The 16,848-nt window shown below is 45.4% G+C and overlaps 1 long non-coding RNA gene across 1 annotated transcript; it reads left to right on the plus strand.

Annotated features, from left to right (window-relative positions):
* Positions 1–9,241: 9,241 nt before the first annotated feature.
* On the plus strand, positions 9,242–10,669 carry LOC135163364 (uncharacterized). The gene is made up of 3 exons (XR_010299108.1): positions 9,242–9,336; positions 9,479–9,556; positions 9,866–10,669. It is a non-coding gene; the product is annotated as an uncharacterized LOC135163364 (long non-coding RNA).
* Positions 10,670–16,848: the final 6,179 nt, after the last annotated feature.

Here is a 16,848-nt window from a genome sequence, read left to right on the forward strand (position 1 = left end):
CTAGGACAATTTGGCTGGCGCCATTCGATTCGTGAGACGATTTCCGATTTTCCTAGGGGTCCGGCAATTTTCTAAAGTCGATTTTTTCGTTTTTCGCGATTTTCTCGGCTCGTGGGCCTCCTAGAGCAAAACGGGCCCGGATTTTGGACTCAGACCGTTTTTCGTCCATATCTTTGGAAATATCATAGCTAGGAGAATTTCGCTGGCGCCATTGGATTCGTGAAACGATTCCCGATTTTTTTAGGGGTCCGGGAATTTTCTGTAGTCGATTTTTTCGTTTTTCGCGATTTTCTCGGCTCCTGGGCCTCCTAGAGCAAAACGGGCACGGATTTGACCACACACCGTTTTTCGCCCATATCTTTGGAAATATCATAGCTAGGACAATTTGGCTGGCGCCATTCGATTCGTGAGACGATTTCCGATTTTCCTAGGGGTCCGGGAATTGTCCACAGTCGATTTTTTCGTTTTTCGCCTTTTTCTCGGCTCCTGGGCCTCCTAGAGCAAAACGGGCACGGATTTGGCCACACACCGTTTTTCGTCCATATCTTTGGAAATATTATAGCTAGGACAATTTGGCTGGCGCCATTCGATTCGTGAGATGATTTCCGATTTTCTCAGGGGTCCGGCAAGTTTCTAAAGTCGATTTTTTCGTTTTTCGCCATTTTCTCGGCTCGTGGGCCTCCTAGAGCAAAACGGGCCCGGATTTGGACTCAGACCGTTTTTCGTCCATATCTTTGGAAATATCATAGCTAGGACAATTTGGCTGGCGCCATTCGATTCGTGAGACGATTTCCGATTTCTATAGGGGTCCGGCAATTTTCTAAAGTCGATTTTTTCGTTTTTCGCGATTTTCTCGGCTCCTGGGCCTCCTAGAGCAAAACGGGCCCGGATTTGGACTCAGACCGTTTTTCGTCCATATCTTTGGAAATATCATAGCTAGGACAATTTGGCTGGCGCCATTGGATTCGTGAGACGATTTCCGATTTTTCTAGGGGTCCGGGAATTGTCCGCAGTCGATTTTTTCGTTTTTCGCCTTTTTCTCGGCTCCTGGGCCTCCTAGAGCAAAACGGGCACGGATTTGGCCACACACCGTTTTTCGTCCATATCTTTGGAAATATTATAGCTAGGACAATTTGGCTGGCGCCATTCGATTCGTGAGATGATTTCCGATTTTCTTAGGGGTCCGGCAAGTTTCTAAAGTCGATTTTTTCGTTTTTCGCCATTTTCTCGGCTCGTGGGCCTCCTAGAGCAAAACGGGCCCGGATTTGGACTCAGACCGTTTTTCGTCCATATCTTTGGAAATATCATAGCTAGGAGAATTTCGCTGGCGCCATTGGATTCGTGAGACGATTCCCGATTTTTTTAGGGGTCCGGGAATTTTCTGTAGTCGATTTTTTCGTTTTTCGCGATTTTCTCGGCTCCTGGGCCTCCTAGAGCAAAACGGGCACGGATTTGACCACACACCGTTTTTCGCCCATATCTTTGGAAATATCATAGCTAGGACAATTTGGCTGGCGCCATTGGATTCGTGAGACGATTTCCGATTTTTCTAGGGGTCCGGGAATTGTCCACAGTCAATTTTTTCGTTTTTCGCCTTTTTCTCGGCTCCTGGGCCTCCTAGAGCAAAACGGGCCCGGATTTGGACTCAGACCGTTTTTCGTCCATATCTTTGGAAATATCATAGCTAGGAGGATTTGGCTGGCGCCATTGGATTCGTGAGACGATTTCCGATTTTTCTAGGGGTCCGGGAATTGTCCACAGTCGATTTTTTCGTTTTTCGCCTTTTTCTCGGCTCCTGGGCCTCCTAGAGCAAAACGGGCACGGATTTGGCCACACACCGTTTTTCGCCCATATCTTTGGAAATATCATAGCTAGGACAATTTGGCTGGCGCCATTCGATTCGTGAGACGATATCCGATTTTCCTAGGGGTCCGCGAATTTTCTAAAGTCAATTTTTTCGTTTTTCGCGATTTTCTCGGCTCCTGGGCCTCCTAGAGTAAAACGGGCCCGGATTTGAACTCAGACGGTTTTTCGTCCATATCTTTTGAAATATCATAGCTAGGAGAATTTGGCTGACGCCATTGGATTCGTGAGACGATTTCCGATTTTTCTAGGGGTTTGGGAATTGTCCACAGTCGATTTTTTCGTTTTTCGCCTTTTTCTCGGCTCCTGGGCCTCCTAGAACAATACGGGCACGGATTTGGCCACACACCGTTTTTCGCCCATATCTTTGGAAATATCATAGCTAGCACAATTTGGCTGGCGCCATTCGATTGGTGAGACGATTTCCGATTTTTCTAGGGGTCTGGGAATTTTCTAAAGTCGATTTTTTCGTTTTTCGCGATTTTCTTGGCTCCTGGGCTTCCTAGAGCAAAACGGGCAAGGATTTGGCCACACACCGTTTTTCGCCCATATCTTTGGAAATATCATAGCTAGGAGAATTTGGCTGGCGACATTGGATTCGTGAGACGATTTCCGATTTTTCTAGGGGTCCGGGAATTTTCTGAAGTCGATTTTTTCGTTTTTCGCGATTTTCTCGGCTCCTGGGCCTCCAAGAGCAAAACGGGCCCCGATTTGGACTCAGATCGTTTTTCGTCCATATCTTTGGAAATATCATAGCTAGGACAATTTGGCTGGCGCCATTGGATTCGTGAGACGATTTCCGATTTTTCTAGGAGTCCGGGAATTGTCCACAGTCGATTTTTTCGTTTTTCGCCTTTTTCTCGGCTCCTGGGCCTCCTAGAGCAAAACGGGCACGGATTTGACCACACACCGTTTTTCGCCCATATCTTTGGAAATATCATAGCTAGGACAATTTGGCTGGCGCCATTGGATTCGTGAGACGATTTCCGATTTTTCTAGGGGTCCGGGAATTGTCAACAGTCGATTTTTTCGTTTTTCGCGATTTTCTCGGCTCCTGGGCCTCCTAGAGCAAAACGGGCCCGGATTTGAACTCAGACCGTTTTTCGTCCATATCTTTGGAAATATCATAGCTAGAAGAATTTGGCTGACGCCATTGGATTCGTGAGACGATTTCCGATTTTTCTAGGGGTTCGGGAATTGACCACAGTCGATTTTTTCGTTTTTCGCCTTTTTCTCGGCTCCTAGGCCTCCTAGAGCAAAACGGGCACGGATTTGGCCACACACCGTTTTTCGCCCATATCTTTGGAAATATCATAGCTAGGACAATTTGGCTGGCGCCATTCGATTCGTGAGACGATTTCCGATTTTCCTAGGGGTCCGGCAATTTTCTAAAGTCGATTTTTTCGTTTTTCGCCTTTTTCTCGGCTCCTGGGCCTCCTAGAGCAATACGGGCACGGATTTGGCCACACACCGTTTTTCGCCCATATCTTTGGAAATATTATAGCTAGGACAATTTGGCTGGCGCCATTCGATTCGTGAGACGATTTCCGATTTTTCTAGGGGTCCGGGAATTGTCCACAGTCAATTTTTTCGTTTTTCGCCTTTTTCTCGGCTCCTGGGCCTCCTAGAGCAAAACGGGCCCGGATTTGGACTCAGACCGTTTTTCGTCCATATCTTTGGAAATATCATAGCTAGGAGGATTTGGCTGGCGCCATTGGATTCGTGAGACGATTTCCGATTTTTCTAGGGGTCCGGGAATTGTCCACAGTCGATTTTTTCGTTTTTCGCCTTTTTCTCGGCTCCTGGGCCTCCTAGAGCAAAACGGGCACGGATTTGGCCACACACCGTTTTTCGCCCATATCTTTGGAAATATCATAGCTAGGACAATTTGGCTGGCGCCATTCGATTCGTGAGACGATATCCGATTTTCCTAGGGGTCCGCGAATTTTCTAAAGTCAATTTGTTCGTTTTTCGCGATTTTCTCGGCTCCTGGGCCTCCTAGAGTAAAACGGGCCCGGATTTGAACTCAGACGGTTTTTCGTCCATATCTTTGGAAATATCATAGCTAGGAGAATTTGGCTGACGCCATTGGATTCGTGAGACGATTTCCGATTTTTCTAGGGGTTTGGGAATTGTCCACAGTCGATTTTTTCGTTTTTCGCCTTTTTCTCGGCTCCTGGGCCTCCTAGAACAATACGGGCACGGATTTGGCCACACACCGTTTTTCGCCCATATCTTTGGAAATATCATAGCTAGCACAATTTGGCTGGCGCCATTCGATTGGTGAGACGATTTCCGATTTTTCTAGGGGTCTGGGAATTTTCTAAAGTCGATTTTTTCGTTTTTCGCGATTTTCTTGGCTCCTGGGCTTCCTAGACCAAACCGGCAAGGATTTGGCCACACACCGTTTTTCGCCCATATCTTTGGAAATATCATAGCTAGGAGAATTTGGCTGGCGACATTGGATTCGTGAGACGATTTCCGATTTTTCTAGGGGTCCGGGAATTTTCTGAAGTCGATTTTTTCGTTTTTCGCGATTTTCTCGGCTCCTGGGCCTCCAAGAGCAAAACGGGCCCCGATTTGGACTCAGATCGTTTTTCGTCCATATCTTTGGAAATATCATAGCTAGGAAAATTTGGCTGGCGCCATTGGATTCGTGAGACGATTTCCGATTTTTCTAGGAGTCCGGGAATTGTCCACAGTCGATTTTTCCGTTTTTCGCCTTTTTCTCGGCTCCTGGGCCTCCTAGAGCAAAACGGGCACGGATTTGGCCACACACCGTTTTTCGTCCATATCTTTGGAAATATCATAGCTAGGACAATTTGGCTGGCGCCATTCGATTCGTGAGACGATATCCGATTTTCCTAGGGGTCCGCGAATTTTCTAAAGTCAATTTTTTCGTTTTTCGCGATTTTCTCGGCTCCTGGGCCTCCTAGAGTAAAACGGGCCCGGATTTGAACTCAGACGGTTTTTCGTCCATATCTTTGGAAATATCATAGCTAGGAGAATTTGGCTGACGCCATTGGATTCGTGAGACGATTTCCGATTTTTCTAGGGGTTTGGGAATTGTCCACAGTCGATTTTTTCGTTTTTCGCCTTTTTCTCGGCTCCTGGGCCTCCTAGAACAATACGGGCACGGATTTGGCCACACACCGTTTTTCGCCCATATCTTTGGAAATATCATAGCTAGCACAATTTGGCTGGCGCCATTCGATTGGTGAGACGATTTCCGATTTTTCTAGGGGTCTGGGAATTTTCTAAAGTCGATTTTTTCGTTTTTCGCGATTTTCTTGGCTCCTGGGCTTCCTAGAGCAAAACGGGCAAGGATTTGGCCACACACCGTTTTTCGCCCATATCTTTGGAAATATCATAGCTAGGAGAATTTGGCTGGCGACATTGGATTCGTGAGACGATTTCCGATTTTTCTAGGGGTCCGGGAATTTTCTGAAGTCGATTTTTTCGTTTTTCGCGATTTTCTCGGCTCCTGGGCCTCCAAGAGCAAAACGGGCCCCGATTTGGACTCAGATCGTTTTTCGTCCATATCTTTGGAAATATCATAGCTAGGAAAATTTGGCTGGCGCCATTGGATTCGTGAGACGATTTCCGATTTTTCTAGGAGTCCGGGAATTGTCCACAGTCGATTTTTCCGTTTTTCGCCTTTTTCTCGGCTCCTGGGCCTCCTAGAGCAAAACGGGCACGGATTTGGCCACACACCGTTTTTCGTCCATATCTTTGGAAATATTATAGCTAGGACAATTTGGCTGGCGCCATTCGATTCGTGAGATGATTTCCGATTTTCTTAGGGGTCCGGCAAGTTTCTAAAGTCGATTTTTTCGTTTTTCGCGATTTTCTCGGCTCGTGGGCCTCCTAGAGCAAAACGGGCCCGGATTTGGACTCAGACCGTTTTTCGTCCATATCTTTGGAAATATCATAGCTAGGAGAATTTGGCTGGCGCCATTGGATTCGTGAGACGATTTCCGATTTTTCTAGGGGTCCGGGAATTGTCCACAGTCGATTTTTTCGTTTTTCGCGATTTTCTTGGCTCCTGGGCTTCCTAGAGCAAAACGGGCAAGGATTTGGCCACACACCGTTTTTCGCCCATATCTTTGGAAATATCATAGCTAGGAGAATTTGGCTGGCGACATTGGATTCGTGAGACGATTTCCGATTTTTCTAGGGGTCCGGGAATTTTCTGAAGTCGATTTTTTCGTTTTTCGCGATTTTCTCGGCTCCTGGGCCTCCAAGAGCAAAACGGGCCCCGATTTGGACTCAGATCGTTTTTCGTCCATATCTTTGGAAATATCATAGCTAGGACAATTTGGCTGGCGCCATTGGATTCGTGAGACGATTTCCGATTTTTCTAGGGGTCCGGGAATTGTCCACAGTCGATTTTTTCGTTTTTCGCCTTTTTCTCGGCTCCTGGGCCTCCTAGAGCAAAACGGGCACGGATTTGGCCACACACCGTTTTTCGTCCATATCTTTGGAAATATTATAGCTAGGACAATTTGGCTGGCGCCATTCGATTCGTGAGATGATTTCCGATTTTCTTAGGGGTCCGGCAAGTTTCTAAAGTCGATTTTTTCGTTTTTCGCGATTTTCTCGGCTCGTGGGCCTCCTAGAGCAAAACGGGCCCCGATTTGGACTCAGATCGTTTTTCGTCCATATCTTTGGAAATATCATAGCTAGGACAATTTGGCTGGCGCCATTGGATTCGTGAGACGATTTCCGATTTTTCTAGGGGTCCGGGAATTGCCCACAGTCGATTTTTTCGTTTTTCGCCTTTTTCTCGGCTCCTGGGCCTCCTAGAGCAAAACGGGCACGGATTTGGCCACACACCGTTTTTCGTCCATATCTTTGGAAATATTATAGCTAGGACAATTTGGCTGGCGCCATTCGATTCGTGAGATGATTTCCGATTTTCTTAGGGGTCCGGCAAGTTTCTAAAGTCGATTTTTTCGTTTTTCGCCATTTTCTCGGCTCGTGGGCGTCCTAGAGCAAAACGGGCCCGGATTTGGACTCAGACCGTTTTTCGTCCATATCTTTGGAAATATTATAGCTAGGACAATTTGGCTGGCGCCATTCGATTCGTGAGATGATTTCCGATTTTCTTAGGGGTCCGGCAAGTTTCTAAAGTCGATTTTTTCGTTTTTCGCGATTTTCTCGGCTCCTGGGCCTCCTAGAGCAAAACGGGCCCGGATTTGGACTCAGACCGTTTTTCGTCCATATCTTTGGAAATATCATAGCTAGGACAATTTGGCTGGCGCCATTTGATTCGTGAGACGATTTCCGATTTTTCTAGGGGTCCGGGAATTATCCACAGTCGATTTTTTCGTTTTTCGCCTTTTTCTCGGCTCCTGGGCCTCCTAGAGCAAAACGGGCACGGATTTGGCCACACACCGTTTTTCGTCCATATCTTTGGAAATATTATAGCTAGGACAATTTGGCTGGCGCCATTCGATTCGTGAGATGATTTCCGATTTTCTTAGGGGTCCGGCAAGTTTCTAAAGTCGATTTTTTCGTTTTTCGCCATTTTCTCGGCTCGTGGGCCTCCTAGAGCAAAACGGGCCCGGATTTGGACTCAGACCGTTTTTCGTCCATATCTTTGGAAATATCATAGCTAGGAGAATTTCGCTGGCGCCATTGGATTCGTGAGACGATTCCCGATTTTTTTAGGGGTCCGGGAATTTTCTGTAGTCGATTTTTTCGTTTTTCGCGATTTTCTCGGCTCCTGGGCCTCCTAGAGCAAAACGGGCACGGATTTGACCACACACCGTTTTTCGCCCATATCTTTGGAAATATCATAGCTAGGACAATTTGGCTGGCGCCATTGGATTCGTGAGACGATTTCCGATTTTTCTAGGGGTCCGGGAATTGTCCACAGTCGATTTTTTCGTTTTTCGCCTTTTTCTCGGCTCCTGGGCCTCCTAGAGCAAAACGGGCACGGATTTGGCCACACACCGTTTTTCGCCCATATCTTTGGAAATATTATAGCTAGGACAATTTGGCTGGCGCCATTCGATTCGTGAGACGATTTCCGATTTTTCTAGGGGTCCGGGAATTGTCCACAGTCGATTTTTTCGTTTTTCGCGATTTTCTCGGCTCCTGGGCCTCCTAGAGCAAAACGGGCCCGGATTTGAACTCAGACCGTTTTTCGTCCATATCTTTGGAAATATCATAGCTAGAAGAATTTGGCTGACGCCATTGGATTCGTGAGACGATTTCCGATTTTTCTAGGGGTTCGGGAATTGTCCACAGTCGATTTTTTCGTTTTTTGCCTTTTTCTTGGCTCCTAGGCCTCCTAGAGCAAAACGGGCACGGATTTGGCCACACACCGTTTTTCGCCCATATCTTTGGAAATATCATAGCTAGGACAATTTGGCTGGCGCCATTCGATTCGTGAGACGATTTCCGATTTTTCTAGGGGTCCGGGAATTGTCCACAGTCAATTTTTTCGTTTTTCGCCTTTTTCTCGGCTCCTGGGCCTCCTAGAGCAAAACGGGCCCGGATTTGGACTCAGACCGTTTTTCGTCCATATCTTTGGAAATATCATAGCTAGGAGGATTTGGCTGGCGCCATTGGATTCGTGAGACGATTTCCGATTTTTCTAGGGGTCCGGGAATTGTCCACAGTCGATTTTTTCGTTTTTCGCCTTTTTCTCGGCTCCTGGGCCTCCTAGAGCAAAACGGGCACGGATTTGGCCACACACCGTTTTTCGCCCATATCTTTGGAAATATCATAGCTAGGACAATTTGGCTGGCGCCATTCGATTCGTGAGACGATTTCCGATTTTCCTAGGGGTCCGGCAATTTTCTAAAGTCGATTTTTTCGTTTTTCGCGATTTTCTCGGCTCCTGGGCCTCCTAGAGCAAAACGGGCCCGGATTTGGACTCAGAACGTTTTTTGTCCATATCTTTGGAAATATTATAGCTAGGACAATTTGGCTGGCGCCATTCGATTCGTGAGACGATTTCCGATTTTCCTAGGGGTCCGGCAATTTTCTAAAGTCGATTTTTTCGTTTTTCGCCTTTTTCTCGGCTCCTGGGCCTCCTAGAGCAATACGGGCACGGATTTGGCCACACACCGTTTTTCGCCCATATCTTTGGAAATATTATAGCTAGGACAATTTGGCTGGCGCCATTCGATTCGTGAGACGATTTCCGATTTTTCTAGGGGTCCGGGAATTGTCCACAGTCAATTTTTTCGTTTTTCGCCTTTTTCTCGGCTCCTGGGCCTCCTAGAGCAAAACGGGCCCGGATTTGGACTCAGACCGTTTTTCGTCCATATCTTTGGAAATATCATAGCTAGGAGGATTTGGCTGGCGCCATTGGATTCGTGAGACGATTTCCGATTTTTCTAGGGGTCCGGGAATTGTCCACAGTCGATTTTGATGTGAAACATCTATAGGCGCACCCCTAAACTGAATCGTTGGCCTGGCGATACTTGCCGTGGCGAGCATTCGCCAGGCTATACTAAGGTATGCCTATCTATATTCTGTGTAGTAGAGTGTACGGCGTGGCTTCTCACTCAGTTCGACGTTGTTGTTTACTACGGTACACATAACCTGCGTTTTATTTAATTTTTCATTTTCATTTTTGACAATAAAATATGTGTGACAGTGATAACTCAGAAGATCAAAGTGATCAACCTTGTGCAAAGAAAGTGAAACTACACTATGGTATACTACCAAGTCATCAGTAAGTAGATCGTATTTTTCAAGTCTCCATAAATGTAATTATTATATTTTTATATTTAATTAATTATATTCATATTAATCATATTAATAATTTATATAAATTATATTAATATTATCTTCAATTAAGGATTCTTTTATTATTCATGAAGGAATTAATATAGAAAAATTTATTAATAAAATTTATACTTGCAAATCTTTAGTCATATATTGCAATAATTAACTAAGATTTGAGTTCATGAGTATATTGAAGCCACACTTAAATTTTTTTTTTTTTGTGTATTTCAATATCATATTGTTTTAAATATTTCAGTTCCCAACAATCATCAGAAGGATCACAAAATATTATTATTGAAACTGGACGTCACCCTGATCAGTTAAACACAAGGCATACTATCAATGTTGTGTCAGACTTTATTAATCGAATAGTACCAGACTATTTTAAACTATTGCATCTATTGGAAATGTGTGTTCTTCACATGTTAAACTACAAGACGGAAGTGAATTAATTATGATTGTAATATACATTTCACCTAATAACAAAATGGATCATCTCATTTCATTTTTACATGAAAGGTTATTTCCTTATAGTCAAACAGGTTCAATAATTCTTAAAGCGAATAAACATAAACTACCATTATTTTTAGCTGCATATTTCAGTGTAAATTTTGCAAGAGCTGAATCAATGCCATTAATGACATTTCTTCAAAAAGAATTTCAATGGCAAATCAATAACGATCCAAAAGAATCTACTACCAAATATGGAACAACAATAGATGCTGTATTTGTGAGATATCTTGATGGTGTTTCATCCAATACTTTTGTAACGTACTTTAGTTATCATCGACCAATCGTCACAGTAATACCGGCAGAGGAAAAATCGAATATAACTATTATTGAAGCCACAGATGAAAATATTTAAATTGTGGCAACTTGATACTAATATCGAATTTTTATATCATGTAAATAAATGTTTATTAAATAAAGTTACCATTTACTGTAAGAATCTCGTAATACTTCATTTTTTCATTAGGCTATATTTAATTCCTGTAATAATATTATCTTTTATGCATATTACTTGTACACACACGATGTTTCACATCTGCCAGGCGTCCCATGACGGCTCATTTTTTTCGTTTTTCGCCTTTTTCTCGGCTCCTGGGCCTCCTAGAGCAAAACGGGCACGGATTTGGCCACACACCGTTTTTCGCCCATATCTTTGGAAATATCATAGCTAGGACAATTTGGCTGGCGCCATTCGATTCGTGAGACGATTTCCGATTTTCCTAGGGGTCCGGCAATTTTCTAAAGTCGATTTTTTCGTTTTTCGCCTTTTTCTCGGCTCCTGGGCCTCCTAGAGCAATACGGACACGGATTTGAACTCAGACCGTTTTTCGTCCATATCTTTGGAAATATCATAGCTAGAAGAATTTGGCTGACGCCATTGGATTCGTGAGACGATTTCCGATTTTTCTAGGGGTTGGGGAATTGTCCACAGTCGATTTTTTCGTTTTTCGCCTTTTTCTCGGCTCCTAGGCCTCCTAGAGCAAAACGGACACGGATTTGGCCACACACCGTTTTTCGCCCATATCTTTGGAAATATCATAGCTAGGAGAATTTCGCTGGCGCCATTGGATTCGTGAGACGATTCCCGATTTTTTTAGGGGTCCGGGAATTTTCTGTAGTCGATTTTTTCGTTTTTCGCGATTTTCTCGGCTCCTGGGCCTCCTAGAGCAAAACGGGCACGGATTTGACCACACACCGTTTTTCGCCCATATCTTTGGAAATATCATAGCTAGGACAATTTGGCTGGCGCCATTCGATTCGTGAGACGATTTCCGATTTTCCTAGGGGTCCGGCAATTTTCTAAAGTCGATTTTTTCGTTTTTCGCGATTTTCTCGGCTCCTGGGCCTCCAAGAGCAAAACGGGCCCCGATTTGGACTCAGATCGTTTTTCGTCCATATCTTTGGAAATATCATAGCTAGGACAATTTGGCTGGCGCCATTGGATTCGTGAGACGATTTCCGATTTTTCTAGGGGTCCGGGAATTGTCCACAGTCGATTTTTTCGTTTTTCGCCTTTTTCTCGGCTCCTGGGCCTCCTAGAGCAAAACGGGCACGGATTTGGCCACACACCGTTTTTCGTCCATATCTTTGGAAATATTATAGCTAGGACAATTTGGCTGGCGCCATTGGATTCGTGAGACGATTTCCGATTTTTCTAGGGGTCCGGGAATTGTCAACAGTCGATTTTTTCGTTTTTCGCGATTTTCTCGGCTCCTGGGCCTCCTAGAGCAAAACGGGCCCGGATTTGAACTCAGACCGTTTTTCGTCCATATCTTTGGAAATATCATAGCTAGAAGAATTTGGCTGACGCCATTGGATTCGTGAGACGATTTCCGATTTTTCTAGGGGTTCGGGAATTGACCACAGTCGATTTTTTCGTTTTTCGCCTTTTTCTCGGCTCCTAGGCCTCCTAGAGCAAAACGGGCACGGATTTGGCCACACACCGTTTTTCGCCCATATCTTTGGAAATATCATAGCTAGGACAATTTGGCTGGCGCCATTCGATTCGTGAGACGATTTCCGATTTTCCTAGGGGTCCGGCAATTTTCTAAAATCGATTTTTTCGTTTTTCGCCTTTTTCTCGGCTCCTGGGCCTCCTAGAGCAATACGGGCACGGATTTGGCCACACACCGTTTTTCGCCCATATCTTTGGAAATATTATAGCTAGGACAATTTGGCTGGCGCCATTCGATTCGTGAGACGATTTCCGATTTTTCTAGGGGTCCGGGAATTGTCCACAGTCAATTTTTTCGTTTTTCGCCTTTTTCTCGGCTCCTGGGCCTCCTAGAGCAAAACGGGCCCGGATTTGGACTCAGACCGTTTTTCGTCCATATCTTTGGAAATATCATAGCTAGGAGGATTTGGCTGGCGCCATTGGATTCGTGAGACGATTTCCGATTTTTCTAGGGGTCCGGGAATTGTCCACAGTCGATTTTTTCGTTTTTCGCCTTTTTCTCGGCTCCTGGGCCTCCTAGAGCAAAACGGGCACGGATTTGGCCACACACCGTTTTTCGCCCATATCTTTGGAAATATCATAGCTAGGACAATTTGGCTGGCGCCATTCGATTCGTGAGACGATTTCCGATTTTCCTAGGGGTCCGGCAATTTTCTAAAGTCGATTTTTTCGTTTTTCGCCTTTTTCTCGGCTCCTGGGCCTCCTAGAGCAATACGGACACGGATTTGGCGACACTCCGTTTTTCGCCCATATCTTTGGAAATATTATAGCTAGGACAATTTGGCTGGCGCCATTCGATTCGTGAGACGATTTCCGATTTTTCTAGGGGTCCGGGAATTGTCCACAGTCGATTTTTTCGTTTTTCGCCTTTTTCTCGGCTCCTGGGCCTCCTAGAGCAAAACGGGCCCGGATTTGGACTCAGACCGTTTTTCCTCCATATCTTTGGAAATATCATAGCTAGAAGAATTTGGCTGACGCCATTGGATTCGTGAGACGATTTCCGATTTTTCTAGGGGTTCGGGAATTGTCCACAGTCGATTTTTTCGTTTTTCGCCTTTTTCTCGGCTCCTAGGCCTCCTAGAGCAAAACGGGCACGGATTTGGCCACACACCGTTTTTCGCCCATATCTTTGGAAATATCATAGCTAGGACAATTTGGCTGGCGCCATTCGATTCGTGAGACGATTTCCGATTTTCCTAGGGGTCCGGCAATTTTCTAAAGTCGATTTTTTCGTTTTTCGCCTTTTTCTCGGCTCCTGGGCCTCCTAGAGCAAAACGGGCCCGGATTTGGACTCAGACCGTTTTTCGTCCATATCTTTGGAAATATCATAGCTAGGAGAATTTGGCTGGCGCCATTCGATTCGTGAGACGATTTCCGATTTTCCTAGGGGTCCGGAAATTTTCTAAAGTCGATTTTTTCGTTTTTCGCGATTTTCTCGGCTCCTGGGCCTCCTAGAGCAAACCGGGCCCGGATTTGAACTCAGACCGTTTTTCGTCCATATCTTTGGAAATATCATAGCTAGAAGAATTTGGCTGACGCCATTGGATTCGTGAGACGATTTCCGATTTTTCTAGGGGTTGGGGAATTGTCCACAGTCGATTTTTTCGTTTTTCGCCTTTTTCTCGGCTCCTAGGCCTCCTAGAGCAAAACGGACACGGATTTGGCCACACACCGTTTTTCGCCCATATCTTTGGAAATATCATAGCTAGGACAATTTGGCTGGCGCCATTCGATTCGTGAGACGATTTCCGATTTTCCTAGGGGTCCGGCAATTTTCTAAAGTCGATTTTTTCGTTTTTCGCGATTTTCTCGGCTCCTGGGCCTCCTAGAGCAAAACGGGCCCGGATTTGGACTCAGACCGTTTTTCGTCCATATCTTTGGAAATATCATAGCTAGGAGGATTTGGCTGGCGCCATTGGATTCGTGAGACGATTTCCGATTTTTCTAGGGGTCCGGGAATTGTCCACAGTCGATTTTTTCGTTTTTCGCCTTTTTCTCGGCTCCTGGGCCTCCTAGAGCAAAACGGGCCCGGATTTGGACTCAGACCGTTTTTCCTCCATATCTTTGGAAATATCATAGCTAGAAGAATTTGGCTGACGCCATTGGATTCGTGAGACGATTTCCGATTTTTCTAGGGGTCCGGGAATTGTCCACAGTCGATTTTTTCGTTTTTCGCGATTTTCTTGGCTCCTGGGCTTCCTAGAGCAAAACGGGCAAGGATTTGGCCACACACCGTTTTTCGCCCATATCTTTGGAAATATCATAGCTAGGAGAATTTGGCTGGCGACATTGGATTCGTGAGACGATTTCCGATTTTTCTAGGGGTCCGGGAATTTTCTGAAGTCGATTTTTTCGTTTTTCGCGATTTTCTCGGCTCCTGGGCCTCCAAGAGCAAAACGGGCCCCGATTTGGACTCAGATCGTTTTTCGTCCATATCTTTGGAAATATCATAGCTAGGACAATTTGGCTGGCGCCATTGGATTCGTGAGACGATTTCCGATTTTTCTAGGGGTCCGGGAATTGTCCACAGTCGATTTTTTCGTTTTTCGCCTTTTTCTCGGCTCCTGGGCCTCCTAGAGCAAAACGGGCACGGATTTGGCCACACACCGTTTTTCGTCCATATCTTTGGAAATATTATAGCTAGGACAATTTGGCTGGCGCCATTCGATTCGTGAGATGATTTCCGATTTTCTTAGGGGTCCGGCAACTTTCTAAAGTCGATTTTTTCGTTTTTCGCGATTTTCTCGGCTCGTGGGCCTCCTAGAGCAAAACGGGCCCCGATTTGGACTCAGATCGTTTTTCGTCCATATCTTTGGAAATATCATAGCTAGGACAATTTGGCTGGCGCCATTGGATTCGTGAGACGATTTCCGATTTTTCTAGGGGTCCGGGAATTGCCCACAGTCGATTTTTTCGTTTTTCGCCTTTTTCTCGGCTCCTGGGCCTCCTAGAGCAAAACGGGCACGGATTTGGCCACACACCGTTTTTCGTCCATATCTTTGGAAATATTATAGCTAGGACAATTTGGCTGGCGCCATTCGATTCGTGAGATGATTTCCGATTTTCTTAGGGGTCCGGCAAGTTTCTAAAGTCGATTTTTTCGTTTTTCGCCATTTTCTCGGCTCGTGGGCGTCCTAGAGCAAAACGGGCCCGGATTTGGACTCAGACCGTTTTTCGTCCATATCTTTGGAAATATTATAGCTAGGACAATTTGGCTGGCGCCATTCGATTCGTGAGATGATTTCCGATTTTCTTAGGGGTCCGGCAAGTTTCTAAAGTCGATTTTTTCGTTTTTCGCGATTTTCTCGGCTCCTGGGCCTCCTAGAGCAAAACGGGCCCGGATTTGGACTCAGACCGTTTTTCGTCCATATCTTTGGAAATATCATAGCTAGGACAATTTGGCTGGCGCCATTTGATTCGTGAGACGATTTCCGATTTTTCTAGGGGTCCGGGAATTATCCACAGTCGATTTTTTCGTTTTTCGCCTTTTTCTCGGCTCCTGGGCCTCCTAGAGCAAAACGGGCACGGATTTGGCCACACACCGTTTTTCGTCCATATCTTTGGAAATATTATAGCTAGGACAATTTGGCTGGCGCCATTCGATTCGTGAGATGATTTCCGATTTTCTTAGGGGTCCGGCAAGTTTCTAAAGTCGATTTTTTCGTTTTTCGCCATTTTCTCGGCTCGTGGGCCTCCTAGAGCAAAACGGGCCCGGATTTGGACTCAGACCGTTTTTCGTCCATATCTTTGGAAATATCATAGCTAGGAGAATTTCGCTGGCGCCATTGGATTCGTGAGACGATTCCCGATTTTTTTAGGGGTCCGGGAATTTTCTGTAGTCGATTTTTTCGTTTTTCGCGATTTTCTCGGCTCCTGGGCCTCCTAGAGCAAAACGGGCACGGATTTGACCACACACCGTTTTTCGCCCATATCTTTGGAAATATCATAGCTAGGACAATTTGGCTGGCGCCATTGGATTCGTGAGACGATTTCCGATTTTTCTAGGGGTCCGGGAATTGTCCACAGTCGATTTTTTCGTTTTTCGCCTTTTTCTCGGCTCCTGGGCCTCCTAGAGCAAAACGGGCACGGATTTGGCCACACACCGTTTTTCGCCCATATCTTTGGAAATATTATAGCTAGGACAATTTGGCTGGCGCCATTCGATTCGTGAGACGATTTCCGATTTTTCTAGGGGTCCGGGAATTGTCCACAGTCGATTTTTTCGTTTTTCGCGATTTTCTCGGCTCCTGGGCCTCCTAGAGCAAAACGGGCCCGGATTTGAACTCAGACCGTTTTTCGTCCATATCTTTGGAAATATCATAGCTAGAAGAATTTGGCTGACGCCATTGGATTCGTGAGACGATTTCCGATTTTTCTAGGGGTTCGGGAATTGTCCACAGTCGATTTTTTCGTTTTTTGCCTTTTTCTTGGCTCCTAGGCCTCCTAGAGCAAAACGGGCACGGATTTGGCCACACACCGTTTTTCGCCCATATCTTTGGAAATATTATAGCTAGGACAATTTGGCTGGCGCCATTCGATTCGTGAGACGATTTCCGATTTTTCTAGGGGTCCGGGAATTGTCCACAGTCAATTTTTTCGTTTTTCGCCTTTTTCTCGGCTCCTGGGCCTCCTAGAGCAAAACGGGCCCGGATTTGGACTCAGACCGTTTTTCGTCCATATCTTTGGAAATATCATAGCTAGGAGGATTTGGCTGGCGCCATTGGATTCGTGAGACGATTTCCGATTTTTCTAGGGGTCCGGGAATTGTCCACAGT

The sequence above is a fragment of the Diachasmimorpha longicaudata genome, chromosome 6 (assembly GCF_034640455.1).
Source record: "Diachasmimorpha longicaudata isolate KC_UGA_2023 chromosome 6, iyDiaLong2, whole genome shotgun sequence".
In the NCBI taxonomy this organism is placed as follows: Eukaryota; Metazoa; Arthropoda; class Insecta; order Hymenoptera; family Braconidae; genus Diachasmimorpha; species Diachasmimorpha longicaudata.